General features: G+C 39.5%; 1 protein-coding gene and 1 non-coding gene across 8 annotated transcripts in view; both read right to left on the reverse strand.

Annotated features, from left to right (window-relative positions):
* Positions 1-25,404, reverse strand: part of SORBS2 (sorbin and SH3 domain containing 2) — a 220,478-nt gene that overhangs the window by 182,186 nt on the left and 12,888 nt on the right. The gene's annotated exons all lie outside the window — the stretch shown is intronic.
* Positions 13,432-13,534, reverse strand: LOC130023868 (U6 spliceosomal RNA). The gene has a single exon (XR_008792530.1). It is a non-coding gene; the product is annotated as a U6 spliceosomal RNA (small nuclear RNA).

Genomic DNA, 25,404 nt, shown 5'->3' on the forward strand with positions numbered 1-25,404 from the left:
CCCCTCCTGTAAAACTAGCCTGTAGTGATCAGTGATATGGGACAGAAAAAATAAAAGAACATAGTAATAATCTACAGGAAATACAAAACAGGAACCCATTGTTTATCCTGTTCTAGTGGACATTGCCAGGTCATTGTTTGGAGAACTTTAAATACAGTCACTTCAATGCAGCCCACTGAGCTTTTCAAAACCCAAGCTGAAAGATGGAATTTGTCCTTGTGACAGAGAAAGGGGTTTTCAAAAATGCCCAAGCCTAGGAAAGTACTGAGTTTGAATATTAAATAATCTTTGTAGTTTCTACCTGTGATTTTTTAAAAGGGTGAATGCCATCTGTCAAAATTGAGGTGAGGGTCGGGCAGTACTGAATAGTCACTGATTTTTAGAATAGAGCTATGTGTTTGATGTTGAAATATGATTACCACTCAATGCCTCTTTTGCAAACCACAACACCCAAAAGGAGAGAGAGAACAGAGGGAAATGCCCTGCCACAGAGGCAGGGTGGGGTGGAGATGGGGGATGGGATGGATACTGGGATCCATGGTGGTGGGAAATGGGGCACTGGTGGAGGGATGGCTATTTGATCATTGTATAATTGAAACCAAGCACAAAATTTGTAAGTCTACAACTGTACCTCATGGTGTTTCACTAATAATAATATAAAAAAATAATTAAAAAAGAATTACTTTAAGAATTGTCTCAGGACTTCTGAATAAATTATTTAAGAATGAATATCACTCCTTATACATTTTACTTTGCTGGACAACATATGTCTTTTGTCTTTATATTCGGTAGTAGTTTGAGGGGCTGGAGCAATAGCACAGCAGGTAGGGCGTTTGCCTTGCACACAGCCAACATGGCCAACCCGAGTTCGATTCCTCCATCCCCCTTGGAGAGCCCCGCAAGCTACCGAGAGTATCTCGCCTGCGCGGCAAGGCCTGGCAAGCTCCCCGTGACGTATTCGATATGCCAAACACAGTAACAACAAATCTCACGATGGAGACGTTACTGGACCCGCTCAAGCAAATCGATGAACAACGGGAGGACAGTGACAGTGACAGTAGTTTGAGAGTCAGGTTATACAGCTGTTCGCCTTCACTGAATCTGTGCATACTTACTATATGGTTAATTGAATTTCTGCCTCAGTTCTCTATTAACAAGATCAAACAATACTTACCTCATATGATGTGATAAGGATCAAATAAATGAAGTAATACAAAGTTCTTCAAACAATGCTTGGTACACAATAGGCACGTTGGAACTGTTGGTTGTTGCTGTTACCATATATTTCAATGATACACAATATATGTACTTTAAAGAATAGGCTTTGAGGTTAAATAGTCTTTTAATTTCTGATGCTCCTTTTTACAGCCTTGGTTGGGCATGATCTTGAGTTAATTTTCTTATCTGAAAAGTAAGCTATCGGGAATTATGACTTTTTCATTTTAAGAGACTAAAGAAGTCACTGTTGGGCTGGAGCAATAGTACAGTGGATAAAGTGCCTGTCTTGCTGATCCAGGTTCAATTCCCAACGTGCCTTGTAGTCTTCCATTACCAAGGTTCCATCCCCAGCATTCCATATGGTCCCTTGAACACTACCAAGAGTAATACCTAAATGTACCTTGAATACTACCAAGAGTAATGCCTAAATGCAGAGCCAGGAATAAGCACTGAGCACCGCTGGATGTGGACCCCCAGTAGTTTTTTTAAAAGTCAATGCATAGAAAAAACATACCCGATGTATAGAGATCATTACTAAGTCTAATTAATAATGAATTTAATATTTGTTTACTTTTATTGAAGTAATTGCTTTATAAAATTACATGTGCATCATTAACCAAAAAAGTCAGGTTGATAAAGCATTTTTGCAAATATATTACTCTTTGCATATATATGTGTCTTTACTTTTTATGGGAAATCAATCAAATACACTATCTAGATATTTAATTTAGATACATATTATTGATTTAAAATTTATTTCATATTCTATGGATCTTTTTCTATTTTAGTTTAAACAAGACTTCATGAAATTGTCAAAATAGTGAAGAAAGATCCCATATCCTTTAATAATTTTGTGTATGGCTGACATTATAGCTTCTTTATAGCAATGTTATCATCATTCTCTTGTTTTTTGGTGTGGAAAGAGGTGGGAAAAGGTTGAAAGGGAAAGAGAAACTGAGTTCTAAAACTCAGAATAAGCCGAGAATGGATTTTGTAAGGTTCCATTAGCATCTAACACTCAGTATGTGGGAAATTAGCAGTACAACCCTATCTATTTTGTTTCTAATAATGTATAGGTAATAATTAAACTTTGAGGGATCCATTATTGTAGAAAAGACTCTATTGCAATAAAAGGAAAGGTGTGATTTTTTTATATCTCACAAATGCAGTTATTCTATACCTGTCCCTCTCCTTCTGACTCATTTCATTCAGCATGATATTCTCCATGTCCATCCACTTATAAGTAAATTACATGACTTCCTAATGGCTGCGTAGTATTCCGTCGTGTAGATGTACCACAGTTTCTTTAATCGTTCGTCTGTTTTTGTGTACTTAGATTGTTGCCAGATTATGCCGATTGTGAACAGTGCTGCAGTGAACATCGATGTGCAGATGGTGTTTCTTCTGTGTCTTTTTGGACCGCCAGAATATAAAAAAATAGTATGAGATTAATATCCAAGGTCAGGGAAAACAGGGGTCAGGTGATTGGTCAGAGGTTGAGAGATTGCCACAACTGTGTATGGGGGAAAAGGCAGTTAGAATAGAGAAGGGATCAGTATGACAGTAATAGTTGTAAATGATCACTTTGAACAGGAACTGAGTGTTGAAAGTAGGTGAAGGGATATATATATATATAGAAATGCCCGATAACCTTTTAGTATTTGTATTGCAAATAATAATTTCCCAAAAGGACAGAGATAGAGACAGACAGAGTGATGGAGAGAGGGAGAGAGAGAGAGGGAGAGGGAGGGGAGGGTGAGAAAAGCACCTGACATAGAGATAAGGGGTAGATGGGAGGGAAACTGGGTGAAATATGTAAACTGGTGAAGGGGCAGGTGTTGGAACATTACCTGACTGAAACCCAATCACAAACAGCTTTGTAACTGTGTATTTCATGGTGATTCAAGTAAAAAAAAAAAACTTTTCTTAAATAAATAAATATTCACTTGTTCCTGTGTTCTCTTTTGTGTTTAAGTTATATTATTTGCGTATCTTTCTTAAATTAAAACTTAGGCTATTATATTTCAACATATATTTTGTCTACTGTGGGAATTTGAAATTGACAATACCCCCATAAATACTTATTTGGTAAAACCCTACATGTTTCTATGCAAATGTTATATTTTTTTAATTAAAATTGCTTCATTATTGAAAAAATATGAAGGCAGGGAATCAGGTGATCCTAAGGGGAAGCCATTTTACTTGGAATGATAAGTTACCTAACTGTCTAAGCCTTGAGTTTCTTACCTATAAAATGTAGGTTAATATCATCTAACTTTTAGGTAGTATTTTGAGAAAATTGAAGGACAGAGTTTCAAGTCAGTCAAGACACTGCTGCAGAAAGGTTTAAAATATTTCTGGTGATTACCATTCTTTTACCTTCAGGTTATTAACTCCTACAGGTCAGGATTCATTTTGAAAACATAAATGCAGGGGGCAGAGAGATAGTACAGGGGGTAAGACGCTTCCTTTACATGCTACTGACCCCAGTTCAATTCCTGGTGCCATAAATGTTCCCACAAGTCCTGCCTGGAGTGACCATGAAGCACAGAGCCAGGAATACCCCTTGAACACTACCTGATATGACCCCCAGAAGCTAAAATAAATATATAAGTAAACAAACACCGACACTTACCAACATAATGCCTGTTTGCTAGCTGTAAGAGACAGAACAGAGTTTCACAAAGCTCGCTGTATTACCTATGGGGATTATGAACAATACCTTTGAATCCAATTATTTCCACATATCACTTAAGTTTTCTCCATCCATAAAAAAAAATCACTTTAGGCTAATGATTCCTGTGAACTTTGCTAATTTATGGGAGTTCCTTTTATTTGCAGGAGTAGTGTCTCATTAGGGTATCAGGCAGCCTGGGCTCCCTCAAGATTCTTGGACAACCTGCCTGTGTTTCAATGTAAGGCTCCAGAGATGTGGTGTTGTCAGACCTTGTTGTGCTAGGGTGCTTGGGACCGCTAGGGCCACAACGTAGGGAGCTGGGGACTTATAGGGTTGCACTAGGTAATGCTTGGGGACCAAGTAGTGCTCAGGATTGTACTGGAGTTGGCTGCATGCAAGGCACGAGCCTTAACCCCTGAACTATCTGTCCTTAGGAGTTTTTATGTAAAACCAAGACCTTCTGCCTTTTCTCTACAACCTCTGCCACCCACATTCTCTTTTTCCTATAGTATATGAATGCCTTTATCTTGGGAGATCATAGGTTTTATGCTTCAATCCTCTGATGCTGATACTACATTTTATGTTTTCGTCTGGCTGTATTTGCTTGCCGGCTACAGCCTCATTTGGAGACTTTAAGTGCCAGTTTTGACTTTTGTATCTCTGTCATTTAATTCTGAAGCATAGCTGGGAAGAACATTACAGGACCTTCTTAATCATCTCCTTCACATTTTGAAAATTGGAATGTAGAGGATCACAATGTAGGAGAGCCACTACTCAGACTTGGATCTGAGTCTCACTGTTTCAGTGGTGGGCCAAAGGGCAGACACGGTTCTGGCAGTATATTCTAGAGCAGCAATGGAACAAGAATTGCCATGGGGTCCTGATTCTTGTACTCAGTGCCAAGTGCCTCTTTGTTTTGCCTGAGAGTAGCTTTGATAGGGGTTTGTTGCTCAACGTCCAATGAACTAGAGGTCAACGCTACATTCAATAGTAGACTCATTTAAGTGTCAATTATTGCCTATGGGGGCAACAAAAATAATAGGATTTTTAGAGAAAAAGAAAAACAAATAAAGAAAAATACAAATAAAAAATTGTGACTTCAATCAGGTAAGGAAAAGAAATAATAGAATGTATATTACAAAGGAAATAAGTAAAATTAGAAGCTTCAAAGTTCAATATTAGAAACATTTTCATTGATACATATCCAGACACTAGAGTAAGATAAAGTGATCTCAGAATTGATTAATCATCAGAAGATAACAACACTATTTATAGTTGTAGAAAAATTACTGGAAAAATCAATGAGAAATATTTTTATCAATAGAAGGAATGCTTAGTAAAAAAATTAAACAATAGAAACATGTAGCTAGCTAATTTTATGACATTATACTAGGGTACACTTATTTGAAAAGTTTTCCAATTATACTACTGTGTAATGTATCCTACCTGCAAAGACAGATAAAGAGGGCTAAACTCAGGTTGCATTTAGATTAGTATGTACAATGTTGGGTAAGAGAAGAAGGAATTGGAAAGGTTTTAACAAACGGTGCCCGTCACTGGGGCCAAACCGGAGCTATAAATTGCAGTGGCTCTACCATTCTGTAACTTGAACTCTGTTTTCGTGTTACTGATAAAGATCTGTCCCCTTGGCCTCTTTTGAAAAAGACTTGCACACATTTGAACACACCTTTGAAACTACAAAATGAACTTCTGCATCACATTCTATTTTGGGTAACCACGAAAGTGCTGGAAATTTCAGGTAGCAACAAACACCACAATTTACAAACCAAAGAACCTGAGCTGGTACAGAAATATCCCAGGTTACGACACACATCCAGACTGTGGGTTTCAATTATTCTTCGGGTCATTTGACTTAAAGATCTAAACCAGGGCAGGTCACCTTTGTTGTAATTTTATTCTCTGTTGTTGTCTCTTTAGCATTCAAATATCAGTTTAAGGCTGAGTTCTAAGTTTACTTTTGTGTTGCGTAGAATATTAGACACTTGTCTGTGTTCATCAGAAATGGAAATGCTTTCCTTCTCTCAGTCATCTTGGTGGAAAGTTCATTCTCAGTTACCATGGCTTATTGTATCCAAATTAGAATTAAAGGAAAGATGCTCAGAGCCTTAAAGTTTCTTGTAGAGGGGCCCAAGAGATAATACAGCAGATGAGGCGCTTGCCTTGCATGTGCAGACCTGGGTTTGTTCCCCAGCGTCCCCTATATGGTCCTCCGAGCAATGCCAGGAGTGATTCCTGAGTACAGAGCCAGGAGCAACCCCTGAGCATTGACAGGTGTGGTCTCCAAATCAATAAATAATAAATAAACAAATTGTTTTTAAATTTTTTGTAGAAAGTATTCAAAATAAGGTCAAAATAATTTTATATGTCTAGATATAATTAGAAAATTATTAGCAAAAATAGAAGTATATTACTAATTTATATATTTGATTGGTATTCAAATATATTAACATGTCTAATATATAAATATAGTATTATGTTAATTTATATGATACATATTTATCACGAAAATTATTCTTTTAGGTTAATATATAATAAATAATACAGACATAGCTCCTCAAAGATAATTTCATCTTACAGACTCATCTTTTTTTTAAAGGTAAATTTGTATGTCATCATCGGATTACTATAGGTTTTTACAATAAAATCATTGAAATGAAACATTATAGCACTCACATTATTTGGACTGCTAATGTAACATTTTATTAAAGTGCTCTTAGGAAATTCTTGAAAACTACAATGTGAAAAATGGTTATATAATTTTGCTACTACTCTTTTGCTTTTAACTGTTTTTCTTCTCCTTCAGTGGCTTTAGGTGTTAGTGTTGACTGAAAAGCTTCTTTTTTACACATATACACACACACACATATACACACACAACTCATGCACTGTTTCCAAATCAAAGCGAGCAGTTTCTCATGAATTACATTTGCTATTTCTATTTAGATAAGAAATAGTATCTCTACCATGTTAAAAGGTTTATGCATGGTTTCTGGTAATTTCTAAGCTGATAAAACAGGCACTAGTTTTCTAGTTTCATGGGCTTCAAAGTGGCAGGAGTTTTGGGGATTTATTTCTTAGTACTTTTTTCCATTCATGATTATAGCTGGATATATTAACTTCATTTAAAAAGGAACTAGTATTAAAGTAAAATGCAAAACACAGAAACAAAGACGTAAATCAGTCTATTTAGACACTGATTATTGTTCACGCTCACAGACACTTAAAGGAAAACATTCCTTATACTCATTTATAATCATTGTGATTCTAGGAGAATGGCAAAACAAATGCATCTTTGTCATTTCATTTATTAGATAGGTACTAATGACTTTGTTCAAATACATCACGATCACGATCATCCTGTTTTTCATCGATTGCCTCGAGCAGGCACCGGTAATGTCTCCATAGCCCTAGCCCTGAGATTTAAAAAAGTGCCATATTCAAGGCTCTTTCAGGGTTAGGAGAATGAGACCCATCATTGTTACTGGTATTTGGCATATTGGGTACGCCACGGGGAGTTTGCCAGACTCTGCCGTGTGGGCAGGTTACATTCGGTAGCCTGCCAGGTTGTCCAAAGTAAGAATGAGATGATAAGATGTCAAGCGGCCACATTTACGGCCGCACTTCCATGAGCTGGGTTTTATAGTCTCTGGACTCTTTTTTTTGTTTGTTTGTTTATTTTTCTTTTTGGGTCACACCCAGAGATGCACAGGGATTACTCCTGGCTCTGCACTCAGGAGTTACTCCTGGCAATACTCAGGGGGCCATATGGGATGCTGGGAATCGAACCCGGGTGGGCCAAGTGCAAGGCAAACGCCCTACCCGCTGTGCTATCTCTCCAGCCCCAAATGAGGACTCCTAACTTCAGGAATTACAACAAGATACCATAGCAGCTGAGTGACTAAATTGAAATTGTTTTTAACTGAAAAAAGCCAAGAAATCTACGAATGCATACTTTACTCCATTTATTGTGTAGTCAAACAGACATATAAGTACATTTTTCATGCAAGAGAAACTTTAAGGTAAGGTAAAGGCCCTCCCGTTGATCGTTGATTTGCTCGAGCGGGCCCAGTAACGTCTCCATTGGAGACTTTGTTGTTACTGTGTCTGGCATATCGAACACTCTCGGTAGCTTGCCGGGCTCTCCGAGAGGGGCGGAGGGATCGAACTCGGGTCGGCCATGTTGGCCGCTCGTAAGGCGGACGCCCTACCCGCTGTGCTATCGCTCCAGCCCAAGAGAACTTTAATATTTCATTTTCAAGAATGTTAAATTCCTTATGCACATAATATTTCTTGGGCTGGTAGAAACATTGTTCTCTTCACAGATAAATACTCTAAAAGATATTTTTCACTTAATGACTGAATTTCTTAACTTAGAGCACAACTCAAATCTGATGATTCCTTGCTTGTGTTTTCCTGAAAGAAGCCACAGGTGAGGCTGATGCTGCCTCTGTTCCTTGGACATTGCTTTCATCGGCATATCCCATAAATTAAAAAGCTGATTTTGGTATTACTGGCAAATATTCCCTAATACCTATTATATGAAAAAAATTTAACATTGAGCAGAAAACCATGAGTTTGGGGGAACAATTAAAAGTCAACAGCAGGCTTTTAAGGGCACAGCAATGATGCTAATTAAAATGACATTTTCTGGTGTTGGGTAGATAGTACAGTGGGTAGGGCTCTTGCCTTGTATGCATTCAACCTAAATTTGATCCCCAGCATTCCATATAGTCCCCTGAGCCATGACAGGAGTGATCACTGAGCACAGAGGCAGGATTAAACCCTGAGTACAGCCTGGTGTGGTCCAAAATCTAAAATGACATTTTTTATAAATATATTTTTCCAGTTACAAATTCTGAAAAGTATGCAAATTTTTAATAGACTATAAAAAGCCTACATCTTTATTGAAGCCAGAAAGATAATACAGGAGTTAAGGCATTTGCTTTTAAGGCTGACCCTGACACTGCATATGGTACCTGAAGCCCCGTCAGGTATAAGTCCTGAGCACAGTTGGGTGTTCCCCCTGCCACCCCTCAAAAAAAGACATCTGATATACTTTGAGTATACTTTTGCCACCTGCCACATTTTATTATTATTCCTGGTAAGTGAAATTCACCACCTATATAAGAATAAAATAGGGGGAAACGCAGTATGTATTTTCAAATCTTTTTCACATTTTAATTTTATATGGACCTATATTTTATGAGCACAGACTTATATATCCGTGAATCAGGCTATGTCACCTCATACACAAAATATGAGCAGACAGAGACTGAAACCCGGCAAGGGTTCATGCTGAGGCAGGCAGTCAAGTCAGGGGTGTGTTTGGTGATGATCTTTAGGAAGCCATGAAATTAAGAAGTATTTGGAGAGAAGATAAAATTTTGAAAGGAACTAGCCTGCCTTAATCCTTAAGCTGGAGATTGAATGAAAGAAGCCAGCTCAAAAAGGAAGGTGCTGGGTCGGGATGGGAGATGTGTGCAGAAAGTAGATAAAGGACCAAACATGATAACCTCTCAGTGTCTGTATTGCAAACCATAATGCCCAAAAGTAGAGAGAGATTATGGGGAACAATGACTGCCATGGAGGCAGGGGGAGGGTGGGAAAACGGGGGGGTAATACCAGGAATATTGGTGGTGCAGAATGTGCACTGGTGGAGGGATGGGTGTTTGATCATTGCACAATTGTAATCCAAAAATGAAAACTTGTAACTATCTCATGGTGATTCAATAAAATTAAAAAAAAAAAGAGGAAGGTGTGACTTGCTCTGTTTCACAGGCAGGAACACAGGCCCTGATAAGATTTACAGTGGGGGCCTGAAGAGAGAGGAGTGGTTGGGGCACCTGTCTAGCATGCTTCTTATCCTGGCACCACATGATCCCCTGAGCATCACAGGGTGCAAACCTGGAAGCCTCCAGCAACAAATCTTAAGGCTTCTGCATTTAACTGCCATGACAGTTAGTTGATAATTGCAGGTGGCATAGAGAGAGAAAAAATGGGAAATAATGCCAAGTACCTGGCTGAAAATCACATATGTATAAATCAATGCAGGGAGGAGAGAGAGAGAGAGAGAGAGAGAGAGAGAGAGAGAGAGAGAGAGAGAGAGAGAGAGAGAGAGAGAGAGAGAGAAGAGAGAGAGAGAGAGAGAGAGAGAGAGAGAGAGAGATCAAAGTCCTTTTTCTCAACACCCTAAAAAGAACTCTAATCTACACAGACAGCCTGAGCTAAAAAAAAAAAAAAAAAACTTGAAAAAGACCCTGTATAATCAACTCCTCAAAAAACATCTTGGGCGTTCCATTCTGCGAATGCCTCTAGCTCTACTCTTGGGTATGCAATCTCTGTCCGTTATTTATGGTGCTCTTTCCTTAGGAGAAGTCTGCATTCTTTTGCTGTTTGTTTGGTTTCGCCACACCTGGTGTCCCTCGTGGTACTCAGGACTTATTTCTGGCTCTGCACTCAGGGATCACTCCTGCAGGGCTCTGGGGACCATCTATGGTGATGGTGACTGAATTCAGTTGGACCATGTCAACATGCTATACTATAGCTTTGACCTAAAGTCCACATTTTTGTTTGTTTTGTGGTACCAGGGATCAAATCAAAGGCAAGTGCTCTCCATTCCTACCTCCACATTCTTTATTGTGTCTTATCCTCCCTTAATAAAAAGAAAATCTTTTATGTCTTACGCTTTCTCCTGAAATTCTTTACTGCACTGAGACAAAGAGCCTAGTCCCCAAGTAAACACAAGGAATGACTTCTCCTTTCCCTGTGAAGAGCATTATCTTGTCTTACGCTAAGAACGTCGGTCATCCTCCTCCCCAATCCATGTGGCAGGCCCTGTAACGTAGGCCATGCACACAAGCAGCTCTCAGATGCAACTTGGTGGCTTCCTTTGTGAGGTCAGGAGGACCTTAGTGTCCATGCTGAGCAGGAGTCCACGCCAATTTTACTGGTCTTGACCTCTCTGGACACATACCTCATGGACAATATCGTGATTCAGTGTCTGTCTCATAAACTACTCACCTCATGCTAATGGAAAGTGAAGGACTGAAAAATAATAAACAAAGTCAGGAAGATACACTTTGTAATGTATATTGGACTTTGAGTGTCTTGACGTTATAAATTTGAAAAAAATTATTTTTTTAATGGTTTAGGTAAACCATTTCATCCAGTGTGTTAGGACTTATCTATGAAATAAAATCAATCATAAATGTGAGTGTTAACATTTACTGTTTATCATATTGTAAACTCTCCTAAAAATGTGAGGAAAAGACTGCACCAAAATCTATATTCTCCAAGTAACCATTTCCTTCTTTGGAGCTGTGTTCTGTCTAGTTAACAAGGGGAAATTGTTCAAAGTGTACTTAGCCACAAGATTTAAATCTTTTACGTTTCCAAATGAGCTGTCTTTGGTTTCAAAGTAGAATTAATCATTTGTAATCCCAAGGTAAAACTTTACCATCATAGTGAAGAAGGTCTCTTGACTTGAAACACAGGAAATCAAGTTGGCACTGATCAGCTTTTCCTGGTTTATCTTTGAAACAATTTCCCAAATTAGAGAAGGCAGATTATAATAATTAAGGGGAGTTAATAAAATTATTCTAGTAAAAAACATTTACAATCTTTTCATGCATTATAGTACTTAAGGTATTATGGCATTAAAGTACCATAAGTAGATGTCTAAGGATTCATCTAAACACAATTGGTGACATGAAAATTTCCTTTGGACCTCATCTTTAAATATATCTCCACTTTGAGATTAACATGGAGAGTATTATGCTGAGTGAAATGAGTCAGAAAAAGAGGGTCAGACATGGGAAGACTGCACTGATTTGTGGAATATAAAGTAACAAAATGGGAGACTAACACCCAAAGATAGTAGAGAGAAGAACCAGGAGACTGTATGATTTTACTGTTCATGGCTTGGAAGCTGTCCTCATATGCTGGGGGAAAAGGCAGCTCAGAAAGAGAAGGGACCACCAAGTAAAGAATGCTTGGAGGACCTGCTTGAGATAGGAGATGTGTGCCGAAAGTAGACTATAGACTGAACATGATGACCACTTCATACCTGCATTGCAGATCACAACATCCTAAAGGAGAGAGTAAAAGGGAATCTGCCTGCCACAGAGGCAGGGGGTGGGGGTGGGGGGAAGGATACTGGGACCCATGGTGGTGGAGAATGGGCACTGGTTGAGGGATGGGTACTCAATCATTGTATGACTGAAACATAAGCATGAAAGTTTGTAAATTTGTAACTGTATCTCATGGTGAGTCATTTAAAAAATTTAAAGCACTGTAGCACTGTCTTCCCTATTGTTTTTTGATTTGCTCGAGCAGGCCCACTAACGTCTCCATTATGAGACTTGTTATTACTGTGTTTGGCACATCGAATACGTGATGGGTAGCTTACCAGGCTTTGCCATAGGGGCGAGATCCTCTCAGTACCTTGCCGGGCTCTCCGAGAGGGGAGGAGGGATTGAACTTGGGCCCACCAGCTCAGCTGTGTATAAGGCAAAGGCCTTGCCCGCTGTGCTATTGCTCTAGCCACTATGTGAGTTGAATGTTAGTATAGTTCTTGAATAGTTAAATCATACAGTCTCAAATATCCGGTTGGCTTAGCCCACCCTCCCTAACCTGGGTGCCATTTCCTTCCCCACCCCCCTCCACCCCAGTTCTTTTCATGTCATATATTTTTACTTTTTATTTACTTTTTGAACCCGGGTCGGCTGCATGCAAGGCAAACACCCCACCTGCTGTGCTATAGCTGGAGCGATAGCACAGCGGTAGGGCGTTTGCCTTGCACGCAGCCAACATGGCCAACCCGAGTTCGATTCCTCTGCCCCTCTTGGAGAGCCCGGCAAGCTACCGAGAGTATCTCGCCCGCACGGCAGAGCCTGGCAAGCTCCCTGTGAGGTATTCGATATGCCAGACACAGTAACAACAAAGTCTCCAATGGAGACGTTACTGGGCCCACTCGAGCAAATCGACGATCAACGGGAGGGCCTTTACCTTACTTTACTATTTACTTTTTAAAATTGAATCACTATAAGATAGAGCATTACAAACTTGTTCATGATTGTGTTTCAGTCATACAATGTTCCAACACCCATCCCTCCACCTTTGTAATTTCCCAGCACCAGTGTCCCCATGTTCCTTCCCATCCCCTCAAATCATCCCCACCCCAGCCCCCCAGCCTGCCTCTATGGCATGTACCTCTCTTCTCTCTCTCTCTCTCTCTCTCTCTCTCTCTCTCTCTCTCTCTCTCTCTCTCATTTTAGGCATTATGGTTTGCGATACAGATGTTGAAAGGTTATCATGTGTATCTCTTTACCTGTTTTCAACACTCAGTTCTTGTCCAGAGTGATCATTTCCAACTGGTGTTGTCATAACGGATCCTCCTCTATCCTAACTACCCTCTAACTCGCACACCATTGACCAACCACTGACCAATCCTCCTGGCCTGTTTTCCCTGGCCTTGGATATTAGTTTCATACTGTCTTTTCTTTTATATGTTCCCCCACAAAATGGAATGTTTCATGAATTTGTATGTCATCCTGTGCAGGAGTCATGCTAATCTCTGTATTGTTCAAATTTTAGTATATGTGCTGCCAAAGTGAGCACTCATTTTTTTTTAAGTTGTCTAGGTCAATTTTTTTTCCCTGCACCATTTCCCTCTACCCCCAGGACCACCCAGTATGGCCTGGATGGCTCCTGGACCGAGCCAGGTGGGGCAGCAAATTTCAGGCCAACATGGTAGGTAGGCTGAGCACTGCTGCCAATGGCCCAGACACCAGGCTTCTGAGTCTTGCTGTGGGGGTGTGTTGGGACAACAGTGAAAAACAACTCTGCCCGATTAACAAACAATTTTTTTTTAAAAAAAGCATATCTTCACTTTGAAATTTTCATTACTTCAAGGAGCGATAGCACAGCGGGTAGGGCGCTTGCCTTACAAGCGGCCAACATGGCCGACCCGAGTTCGATTCCTCTGCCCCTCTCGGAGAGCCCGGCAAGCTACCGAGAGTATTCGATATGCCAGACACAGTAACAACAAAGTCTCCAATGGAGACGTTACTGGGCCCGCTCGAGCAAATCGACGATCAACGGGAGGGCCTTTACCTTTACCTTTTATTACTTCAAGAAGAACTAAAAGATATAGAACAAGTAAAGAAGAAAAGGCCACAGTTTCATCACTAAGAAGTAATGACTGCAGATAAGGTGCTTGCCTTGTATGATCTGACCTGGCTTTGATCCCCAGGATTATAATCCCCTGAGCACTTCCAGGAGTGCTCCCCTGTGTGCAGAGCCAGGAGTAAGTTCTGAGCACAGCTGGGTGTGGCCTAAAAGCCAAAAAACAAAAGGAAAAAAACAAAGTCTATTGCCACTCTAATTTTCTTTCTCCCACTACTTTTGTTTATTGTGCTTTCTTGAGAAAAATGAAACTTGGTGTGCACACTTATAAAGAAATATCTTTAGAAATCTTCCAAGCAAACCTATAAAGAAAATGATAAAATGGGAGTAATAACATTCTCTTTGAGCTAATCTGTAGTTTGCACAAGTAGGCAGTCTAGAAAAATGCTGAGAGCATGGCTTTGGAATCTGACTGACCCAAGTTTGAATCCTACCTTCTCACAGTGGGCCCCCCTGAGAGGTGTTTAACTGCTCTGAGCCTGCTTCCTCTTCCGTAAAATGAGAATAATACCCTCATCAGAATGTTTTTTTGTGAATAGTCAAAGAGAGGTATTTAAGGAATTTGGCAAACTGCCCAACACAGCATGCATTCTATGAATGGTAGCCATTATTATTATTGGTAAGAATACTGATGGTTATTTTATATTCCCCAGTAAACTTACTGCTCACAAACTCACAGCACATGACAGGGAAAGATTTTAGCTCAACCCAAGAAAAAACATGAGTAAGCAGGTCAATCTAGCTGAAAAAAAAAATAGGATAACACATTCTTCAGTAAGTCCTTTAGGATTATAGGATTAATTAAGATTCTTCTCTATTAGTATAGTTAATGGTAGGATGGCTATTCTTTGGAATTAGAATCTTCAAAAAGTGATCCCCTTCAGTTTATGCTAACAGCATTTTTGTAGTAACTAGTCAGCATAATTTATTGCCAAAAAGATTAGCGTGACCAAGTGCCATGTAATTCAGTCAAGACCAGAAGATACAGAAGGATATAGTGAGACTTTTCAAAGTCTCTCAAACTTTTAAGCTTTAAAAGTTTATTGACAGTACAGTCAATGAAACATGTGTGAATCTTATAGAAAGGTTTAAATGTAATTATTCAATGTGGACATTCACCTTTATTCATGTAGTTCTTTTTTCTGTGGGATCAGCCAAGGTTCTTTTGTTTTGCTTTGTTTTTTAATGTCTAGATTTTAGGGAATGCCACATTTTTCTTCCTTTCAGGGTATTTTTATTGATAGCACATAACTGAGTCAGTTACTTGATAGTGATGATTATCATATGCACTTTGCATGAATGATTACCTATGGTAGAACTACTGATACTATGATATGTGCATACCAATCTCCATTTCTCAGGTACTAAAACTATAATTCAAAGCTACCTTTGCAGCACAAGCTCTGTGAATCAGCCTCATTCCACCATTCCCTATAGGCTCTCCTGCTTATACCCTCCCTTCCTGGAGGGACTTGCCTTGCCTTGAACAATATTGTACCAAAAAAAAAAATGTTATGGAGTAGCAAAGTGTTAGCAAGTACTTAATTTATGTTTTCTGCTTGAAAGAAGAAAAGGAAATTATTTACTGACTTAAAACTAAGCAAACAAGAATAATATAAAACTTCCAAGCACAATAGCCAGTACTTGATCAAAAATCTGTAATTTGGGCATCGGACAGTACAGGACAGAAGGTACTTGCCCCACTTTGAACTTGATCCTGATTTCAATCATTGGTCCATATATATCTTCCTGAGCACTACAGGAACTTTCTCCTGAGCACTGTCTCGTGTGGCCCCACCTGGACTTCCCCAAATAAAATTAATTTTCTAATTTTACAACAAACTCAAAAAGAAATAATATTAGGCAGGTGAAATGGAGAATGACAGAGGGAATGAAAAGTAGAATGAAACTAGATGCAAATAAGTATGGGAGGGGTGAGACCATCACAGTATTTATGATCAACAGGGACCATCTTTGTACTTAATGCTACTCAGTAAGTCAGAGCTCTGCTTTCAGATATAATGTAATATTGGGCAGGTCTAAATTGATCCATAGATTAACTTTAGTTGTTGTTGTTTTGGGGTCACACCAGGCTATACTCAGGTGGGGTTGGGGGACCATCTGGGATACTAGGAATTGAACCTAGGTTGGTCATGTACAAAGTACACACCCTACCCACTGTGCCCTTAGACAGACTTTTTTTTTTTTCAGGTAGAAAGTCTACTGGTCTGGAACTAGATCTGCAGATGCACTGACCACTGTGAGTTCTCTTGAATTTCTGCCTAAATGAGGGAAATCCTGGTTGTGCTAACTTGGTGCAATAATACTGATGAAGCTTAACCTTTAGAGTTTCATGTCAGGGTAATGGTTACCATGGGAAGATATAGAAAAAAGAGTTTTCTAAAAGGTGGAATGATGATAATGGGAACGACCAGATCTCTAATCAGAAACTCTTGGGGATCTGTAAGCCCTCTCAACATGATGTAGAAGTTTCAAGGTTGATATTTTAACAGGGTTAGAGCGATAGCACAGCGGTAGGGTGTTTGCCTTGCACGCAGCCAGCCGGGCCCAGCCGGGTTCGATTCCTCCGCCCCTCTCGGAGAGCCCGGCAAGCTATCGAGAGTGTCTCACCTGCATGGCAAAGCCTGGCAAGCTACCCGTGACGTATTTGATATGCCAAACACAGTAACAACAAGTCTCAAAATGGAGACATTACTGGGCCCACTCGAGCAAATCGATGAACAATGGAAGGACAGTGACAGTGACAGTGAAAGAGACTTTCAGCCAAAAGAAATAAAGTCAGAGGTGGATATAAAAAATAATCAATTCTGATCCTTATCAGACATACCCATGGGAGCTCAAGGATAAGGCTCGGTAGTAGAAAACCATCTTGCATGCATGAGATTAGGAGTTCATTCTGACCTCCACCTACATACACTTTTGCTCAGTGTGATCCCAGCACTGCTAAGTGCAATTCTCAGAGCCACACCAAGAGGACCACCCTCACGCTCCACACACACAAACAAGAGTATATAAGCATGGTACCAGAAGAAGTATTGACTTTAAAGTATTAACTTCAAAGAAAGTAGTTTTCACTAATTCATTCTTGTATAAACATTTAATATAAACATTAAACATTCCTTTACTTCAGTTAGATATTTATTTCCAAAATATTTTTGACAGTTTAATGCCAAATACATGATTATTTGGAATACATCAGACAAAAGTGGGAAGGTTTGCTTTTTTTTTTAAAAACCAAATATTTTTATTCTGCTGGGTCAGAACTCTTATTTTGGTTTTGGGGCTATATTAGGCTGTGTTCTAGCCTCACTCCTGGTTCAGTACTCAGTGATGACTCATGTCCTGCCATCCTCTACCATTTAGTACATAATGACGAGGTCTGATCTTTCGAAGGAAAGTGCTGAGTAATATTCCATTGTGGATCCTGTCTTGTCCTGCCCTCCCATTCATTGATTTGCTCGAGCGAGCCCAGTAATGTCTCCATTGTGAGACTTGTTGTTACTGTGTTTGGCATATCGAATATGCCAGAGGTAGCTTGCCAGGCTTTGCTGTGCAGGTGAGATACTCTCAGTAGCTTGCCAGGCTCTCTGAGAGGGGTGGAGGAATCGAACCCAGCAAGTCGGCCGTGTGCAAGGCAAACACTACCCACTGTGCTATCACTCCAGCCCATTCCATTGTGAATATATATATAAATATATATATTATAGATCATTTTTAAAAAGTCATGCTTCAGAACATTGTGGATATATATCCATTGTGGATATATATATATGTGTATATATATATATATATATATAGTCTCAAAATGGAGATGTTACTGGGCCTGCTTGAGCAAATTAATGAACAACGGGAGGACAGAGTGACAGAGTGATATATATATATATATATGTATAAAGTATAGATCCTTTTTAAAAAATCATGCTTTAGGGCCAGAATGATGGTTCAATATGCTAAGGTGTATGCTTTGCATGAGAGTCAGGTTTTCATAATTCCCAAAAGTAGAGAAAGATTATGGGGGAAATTATTTGCCACAGAGGCAGGGGGATGTGTGGGATGGGGGAGGTACAGGAGACATTGGTGGTGAAAAATGTCCACTGGTGGAGGGATGGGTGTTCAATCATTGTACGACTGAAACTCAAACATTAAAGCTTTTTGAGTGTATCTCACGGTGATTCAGTAATAAAAAAAAAAAGAGTCAGGTTTAATTCTTGGCAGAATGTGGGCCTGAGCACAGAGCTGGGAGTAGCCCTAAGTACCACAAGATCTGTTTTGCATTGATGCTGAAAGGTTATTAAGAATATCCCTTTACCTACTTTTAAGATTCAGATCTGTCCAGTGTGATCATTCCCAGCTATTATTGTCATACTGATTTCTTCTCTATCTTACCAACATTCAGCCCCCCCCCCCCCCGCCCTGCACACTTGTGGTTAGTTCCAACTATTGACCTGTCCTTCTAGCCTCTGTTTTTTCTAGCCATGGATATTAGTCTTCTAATATATATATGTATATGTATATATATCACAAATTAATGGAGTCATTCTATATCTGTCCCTCTCTTTCTGACTCATTTCATTAATCATGATATTCTCCATGTCCATCCATTTATAGGCAAATTTCAAGACTTCATTTTTCCTAACAGCTGCATAGTATTCCATTGTGTAGATGTGCCATGGTTTCTTTATCTCTCTGTTCTCAGGCTCAGATTGTTTTTTCAGATTTATCTGTCTGTTCTCAGGCTTAGGTATTTTCAGATTCTGGCTATAGTGACTAGATGGTATTTCTGCTGTATGATTTTGGGCCCCCAGGGTATTCCCAGAAGCGGTAATGCTGGGTCAAATGAGAGCTCAATTTCTAGTTTTTTGAGAAATGTCCATATTATTTTCCAACAAGGCTGGACTAGTTGGCCTTCCCAACTTTCTCTCCACGTCCATGCCAGTACTAGTTGCTCTTGTTCTTTTGGATGTGTGTCAGTTCCTGTGGTGTGAGGTGATATCTCATTGTTGATCAGATCTGCATCTCCTTGATGATTAGAGCACCACAAGATCTGACCCCAAAGTCAGTGAATCATGTTTCAAATCATTCCACTTACAAAGTTTCTTGCATTAAACACCTCAAAATGCCTCAAGCACATTTCACTGCCTTTTCCACATCTTAATTTCCCAAGAAAGGAATTCTGAATTCAAACTATACCTCCAAGTGAAACGGAATACTATTGATTCTCTGTACTATTGATTCTCTGTTCTCTCCCAACTTCTACTTTCTCCTGTTGTAGATTTTTATCCTTCCTTTGTCCTGTGATTACATTATCCACCTATGTGGACTCCTTCAACTTAGTTTTGCCCCAGTTTTGTTTATCTAGAGTTAATATTTTGTTTTGGAAATTTGGAAACAAGACCTTTCCTCCTTGAATCCTTTCAGTGGCTTCTTTTCTAACTTAGTTACAGTGATGCCACAATGTGGTTCTGGTCTGCTCTTCCAGTTTTACTTTCTTTCCGTATCTGGCATTCTGCATTCCAACCAAATGCAGGAACTGTCAATCCTTACAATGCGTTCTTAAAGTCGAGGCGCTTTAGTTCATTCTGTCCTAGGTCAGGGAGGCCTCAGCACATTCCAAGGCAAATGTCCATTAATTCTCGAGGCCCCCAACACTTCCTCATTTGTAGCTTCACCACAAGCAAAATAGATTTTCTGCACTTTGAACATCCTATCCATGCACTAGCTCACTGAATTAGAATCGCCTATTAAAAAAATAGTCATGATTTATAAAGAAGAAAATGAATTATACTGCCTTAGTGAAAACAACGATATTTTAGCAGAATTTAGAACAAGCAGGACAGATTTTTGTAATCCTGGACTGTGAAGGATCTAGAAGTTGTAGGGGGAAAGCATCGGACCAGGAATGAATCTCATGGGCCTGGCATTGGTCACTTGTGTCAAGGAAATAAAAAGAAGAAAGAAAGAAATGTGAGGCAACCATGTTTTGACATAAACGCTTTCTTTCTGAAAACAAATGATTTTGTATGCTTCTGTAAGTTAAAGAGAAGGAAGAATTAACCACTGTTAATGTACACTTTGTGGGTAGGAGCAATCATACAGTGGGTGGGGCATTTGCTTAGCATGCAGCTGAGCTGGATTTGATCTCTGAGCTCTGCCAGAAGTGATTCCTGAGTACAGAGTCAGGAGTAATCCTGAGCATTGCTGGGTGTGACCCCCAAACCAAAAACAAACAAGAAAAACACCCCAACTAACCAAACAAACAAAAAGCCAAACCAAACCAAAGCCATATACTGTGTGGTTTGGTGCTGACAGATATTTTCTATTTCTGTATGAAATGAGCCAGGGGCCACCTCTTTCTACCATTGCTTAGCTGGCTCTGCTGTAGACGCATTCCTCTGAGCAGTGACTACACACAGTAAGTCTTGACTGAAGAAATCTTTTCCTCTTTCCTCCTGGACCCATGACTTTTAGACACCCTGGTTTTCTCTTGCCTGAGTGAATAAAACTGTCTCTCACAACAATTACTTGTTCTGTTTAGTTTGGTGTACTGTTATGGTTATATATACATATGTATAATTTTATACACGTAAGTTAAAAAAGACAAGGGGAACACGAACCTTACTCTCCCCCACTTCAGGAAATGCTGGTGGTTCTTATTTCCAAAGAATCAAACCAAACTACTGAGCAAGATGCAACTCTCTGATATTGGTGATAAAGCTATTCTGCGTTTCACAGGGCCGTGGCCGTAATTAGAGTAGACCAATCACTGACAATACTCTCATTTAATTCTAATGATAAGTCTCAGAGGGGAGTGTTATTATCTCTGTTCTAACTATTGAGGAGAGGTCCAAAGAGGCCAAGTGTTCCCAAATACTGATTTAGAAATTCGTTTTGGAAATGCACCCCAAGTACATGTGACAGCATAGTCCTCACACTCACTCTACACTTGCCTGGTTCTTTTCTTAGTCCCACAGTGCTGCCCCTCCAGGCAGATGCCTACGTACCAGTGTTTTTTTCTTGCCTCATTTGTTGGCACAAGGCATTCTCTCCTTCTCCCTCACAAACACCTGAAATTACCCAGGCAGATGGTTTTCTCTCTTGTCTCTGAATGCTTACTCGCCTGACTTACCCGTGATGCTGTGTGATCATTAGCTTCCCTCCCTCTTCCCCAAAGACTCATCAATCCTCAAGAGTCAAAGCTCTCCTAATCACCAATGAATCTACAGAGCCTGGAGAAACAAAGGTGCACAGGCCTTGTCTCTTTATTTAATGCTTTTATAGAAAAATAATGAGAGTACTTGCTAATATTTCTTGAGCATCTTCTAAATTCTGCATCTTACTCTATATACTTAATATACAAAATTCATTTCATTCTCATCAAACTCCTTGACATAATTTATCTTTTCAATCCTTATTACCCTTTTTCTCAGGAAAATTAAACTGATAGGCTATAAAGAATTTTTGTTCAATATCAAATTCTGTTAAGTAACTAAAGTTGGCCTAATATGTCAGCTTTAATAATGAGTGTTAATTTTTATTTTTTTCTATAATTACAGTTAGAGCATTCAGAAATTTTTTAAATAGAAATTTATTAAATAGAAATTTATTATTTGCTTTTAAGTTTTGTCTCTGACATAAATGGTAAAACTGGTGAAGTTTGTTTAAACATTTTTATACAAGGGTACTTGGCAAACATATTTAAAGGAGGAAAAAGGAAAAAACATATATATATATTTTTTTTTTTTTAAATGTGGATCTTTCCAGAGAGATAGTATTGGAGCTAAATGCAGCCCACCTGGGTTCAATCCCCAGCACTTTATGATCCCTCAAGCGCAAAGTTGGGAGGAGGCCCCACATACTCTACTGGAGAGACAGCACAGAGCATAAGGCACTTGCCTGGTATATGATTGATTCAAGCTTAATCCCTGGTACTATATATGCATATGGTTCTCTGAGCATCTCCAGAAGTTACTCCCTGGGACAGCGCCATGTGTACCTCTGCACACCAAAGACTATGGCCTCCAAATCCAAAGCTAAATAATAAGAAATATAATTCTTTTTCTGCAGAGTGGCTTAAAAATACCACATCATTATAATCTTCTATTAATGAAATGGGCTATAGGTAAGGTAGGTAAAGGTAAAGGCCCTCCCGTTGATCGTCGATTTGCTCGAGCGGGCCCAGTAACGTCTCCATTGGAGACTTTGTTGTTACTGTGTCTGGCATATCGAATACTCTCGGTAGCTTGCCGGGCTCTCCGAGAGGGGCGGAGGAATCGAACTCGGGTCGGCCATGTTGGCCGCTTGTAAGGCGAACGCCCTACCCGCTGTGCTATCGCTCCAGCCATAATCAGACAAAAAAATTTTCATAGAGATAATAAAATTAAATGAGGTAATAATACATTAATTGATGCAAAATATTCTCAAGCAACATATGTCCTTCAATCCATGCTTATCTTCAATTTGGCACTATTGAAGTCCTACATTGCTCCAGAATTCACCTTTCTAATAGTGAGAAAAGTATTTCCAATTGTATACTAGGCATTATAGCTCACAAAAGTGGACTGCATGTCTAAATATCTTCCCCATATTAAAAATCAGCCAAAAAAAGTTCTTCATTCCCATTATAGTTAAAAACATCACCACCTACCCAGTTACCACGTTCCCTTGAATTTCTTACTTTCAGCACCATCAATTGATGAGTGGCTGCATGAGTATTATAGAGTCCCTCTGCAATCCACTGTCTTCTATTTTACTTCTATTTTACCTATAGTAGAGGTAATGGGCTGGAGCGATAGCATAGCTATAGGGTGTTTGCCTTGTGCGTGACTGGCCGTGGTTCAGGAATTGAACTGATCCAGGTTCAATTCCTCTACCCCTCTCGGAGATCCCGGCAAGCCAGAGAGAGTATCTTGCCCACACGGCAAAGCCTGGCAAGCTACCCGTAAATATTCAATATGCCAAACACAGTAACAACAAGTCTTACAATGGAGACGTTACTGGGCCCTCTCGAGCAAATCGATGAACAATGGGAGGACAGTGCTACAGACAGTGCAGTAGAGGTAATTATATATTCATCGAAGAGCAGCGATAATAGGGCCCTTTGAATCTCAGTATGTATGACATTAGAAGACTCAGGAGGACTCAGAGCAACGTAGTGCAGGAATTAAGAGACTCTTCCAATAATCTTCTAATTTGTGAACTAGAAACAATAACAGTATAGCAGTGGTTGGAGTTTATGGAAGCTTCTCTATTATGCTTTGTGCACTACCAAATACATGTATTAATGCTCATTTCAGATGAGGAAACCACGATGCAGGGAAGTTTTGCACTTTGGCCTTCTACTCCACAATGTAGTAGCTCAAAATCTATACTTGGAAACACTATTTATCCCCTGCCTCCCCTTCAGGCCCTCCCCCCAGCCTATGAAGGAATGTAGCTATTACCAAAAAGAGTTAGCCAAAGAAATTTTACTTCCATTTGTCAAAGTCATGGACATTTATATATATTTTTTAAAAATTTTTTTTCTGTGCTTTTAAGACATTTAGAAGCAGGGCTTCAAGGTGGAGGACATGTGACATAATCCTCTTCATGTTACACCCTCATTCCTGAGTCTAGTTCCATAGGCTTTACTTCATCTTTGGGGACTTAGGTTTGACCACTATGGATAAGCCAAAGCTGCCTAGGGTTTCATTCCTCTACAGCACTCCACCTCTCGGAGAGCCCGGCAAGCCACCAAGAGTATCTCGCCTGCACGGCAAAGCCTGGCAAGTTCCCTGTGATGTATTCAATATGCCAAACACAGTAACAACAAGACTCACAATGGAGATGCTACTGGGTCTGCTTGAGCAAATCGATGACCTTTGGAGGACAGTGCTCCAGTGCTACTGCACTTCACATGCAAGCCTGGACCTTACCTATATTCTGGCATGAGAAGATTGTCCCGTAAGAGCTTCTTTAACGTTTCTCCTAGCTCACAATTGACTCCAATTACTCAATTCCCTCTAGTTCACCCAAGGTCTCCCTCTCTCCCCCTCCCTTTGATTCTTGTGTCCTTGAGTTTCTTCTCTTCTAGCTGCTTTCTTTGGCATCTCGCTCCTAAAGCAGCCTTATTTCATCCAGAAACTTCCTTCCCTCCTTTTGTAAATTTTCTCCAAGGCTATAAATAGGCTAAACTTTTTACAATCACACATATATTTTCTCTCCCTCCCTCTATTTTCCTTTCTTCTGTCCCAGAGGGAGAATCCTTCATTTACTTTCTAGTTGTGCCTGTTGTTTCTACACCTTATTGGGGGATGAAGAGATAGTACAGGGGGTAAGCCACTTGCATTGCATGAGGCCAACCAGGTTCTATCCCTGGCACTGCCTGTGGTCTCCTGAAAACTACCAGGAGTGATCCCTAAGAGCAGAGCTGGGAGTAAGCCTTGAGCATATCCAAGTGAGGCCCCAAACCCCTAACCCCTGGTGGAGGAGAAAATATATATTCAATCTCTTCTTAAAATGTTGATGTATCTTTCCCTCTGCACTAGAATTAAGTGCTTCCTTAAGTCAGCAATTCATAAAATAAAATCTGGCAAGTCTTCTATTGAGCCCCAATTTCTTCTTTGTGTTCTGTGTAAATTGGTGATAATCATATGTACCTCAGAGGGTGGTAGTGCAGCTTGAGCAATTTATGCGGTCAGTGCATTCTAAATAAATGATACTTGAGTAAAACAATTCTTAATGCCTATAAAATGCATTTTTCCAAAATTACATCACAGTCAAAATCTAATTCAAGTACCATTCCTCTAAGTCGTCTTTTCTGATTCTTTATAAAATTTTCCTTCCTGAACTAATTATCAGGATGTTCTTGAACTTTCTCTCTTATAACACTACAGAGTTTCTACATTTACATTGTTTAAAAGCTACTTCTGTGAGAATTTTTGAAGAAATAGACAATTCACTGATCACATCTCTCTCGTATCATTTTATCATTTTAACTTTCAGTTATAGAAACTTGTATTCTTTTTGTATTTCTTTCTTCAAATAAAAAACAATTTTAATAAAAATATGCTGATTCTTAGCATCTCTTCTTTCACTATAAATATATAGTCGGTATTTGATATATACAATATATTATGATCACAACCATTCTGTTGTTCGTCGATTGCCTCGAGCAGGTCCCAGTAATGTCTTCTTCATCCTAACCCTGAGATTTTTTTAAAAGTGCCATATTCAAGGCTCTTTCAGGGTTAGGAGAATGAGACCCATCATTGTTACTGGTATTTGGCATATTGGGTACGCCACGG

The sequence above is a fragment of the Sorex fumeus genome, unplaced genomic scaffold (assembly GCF_029834395.1).
Source record: "Sorex fumeus unplaced genomic scaffold, SorFum_2.1 ptg000024l, whole genome shotgun sequence".
Classification (NCBI taxonomy): domain Eukaryota; kingdom Metazoa; phylum Chordata; class Mammalia; order Eulipotyphla; family Soricidae; genus Sorex; species Sorex fumeus.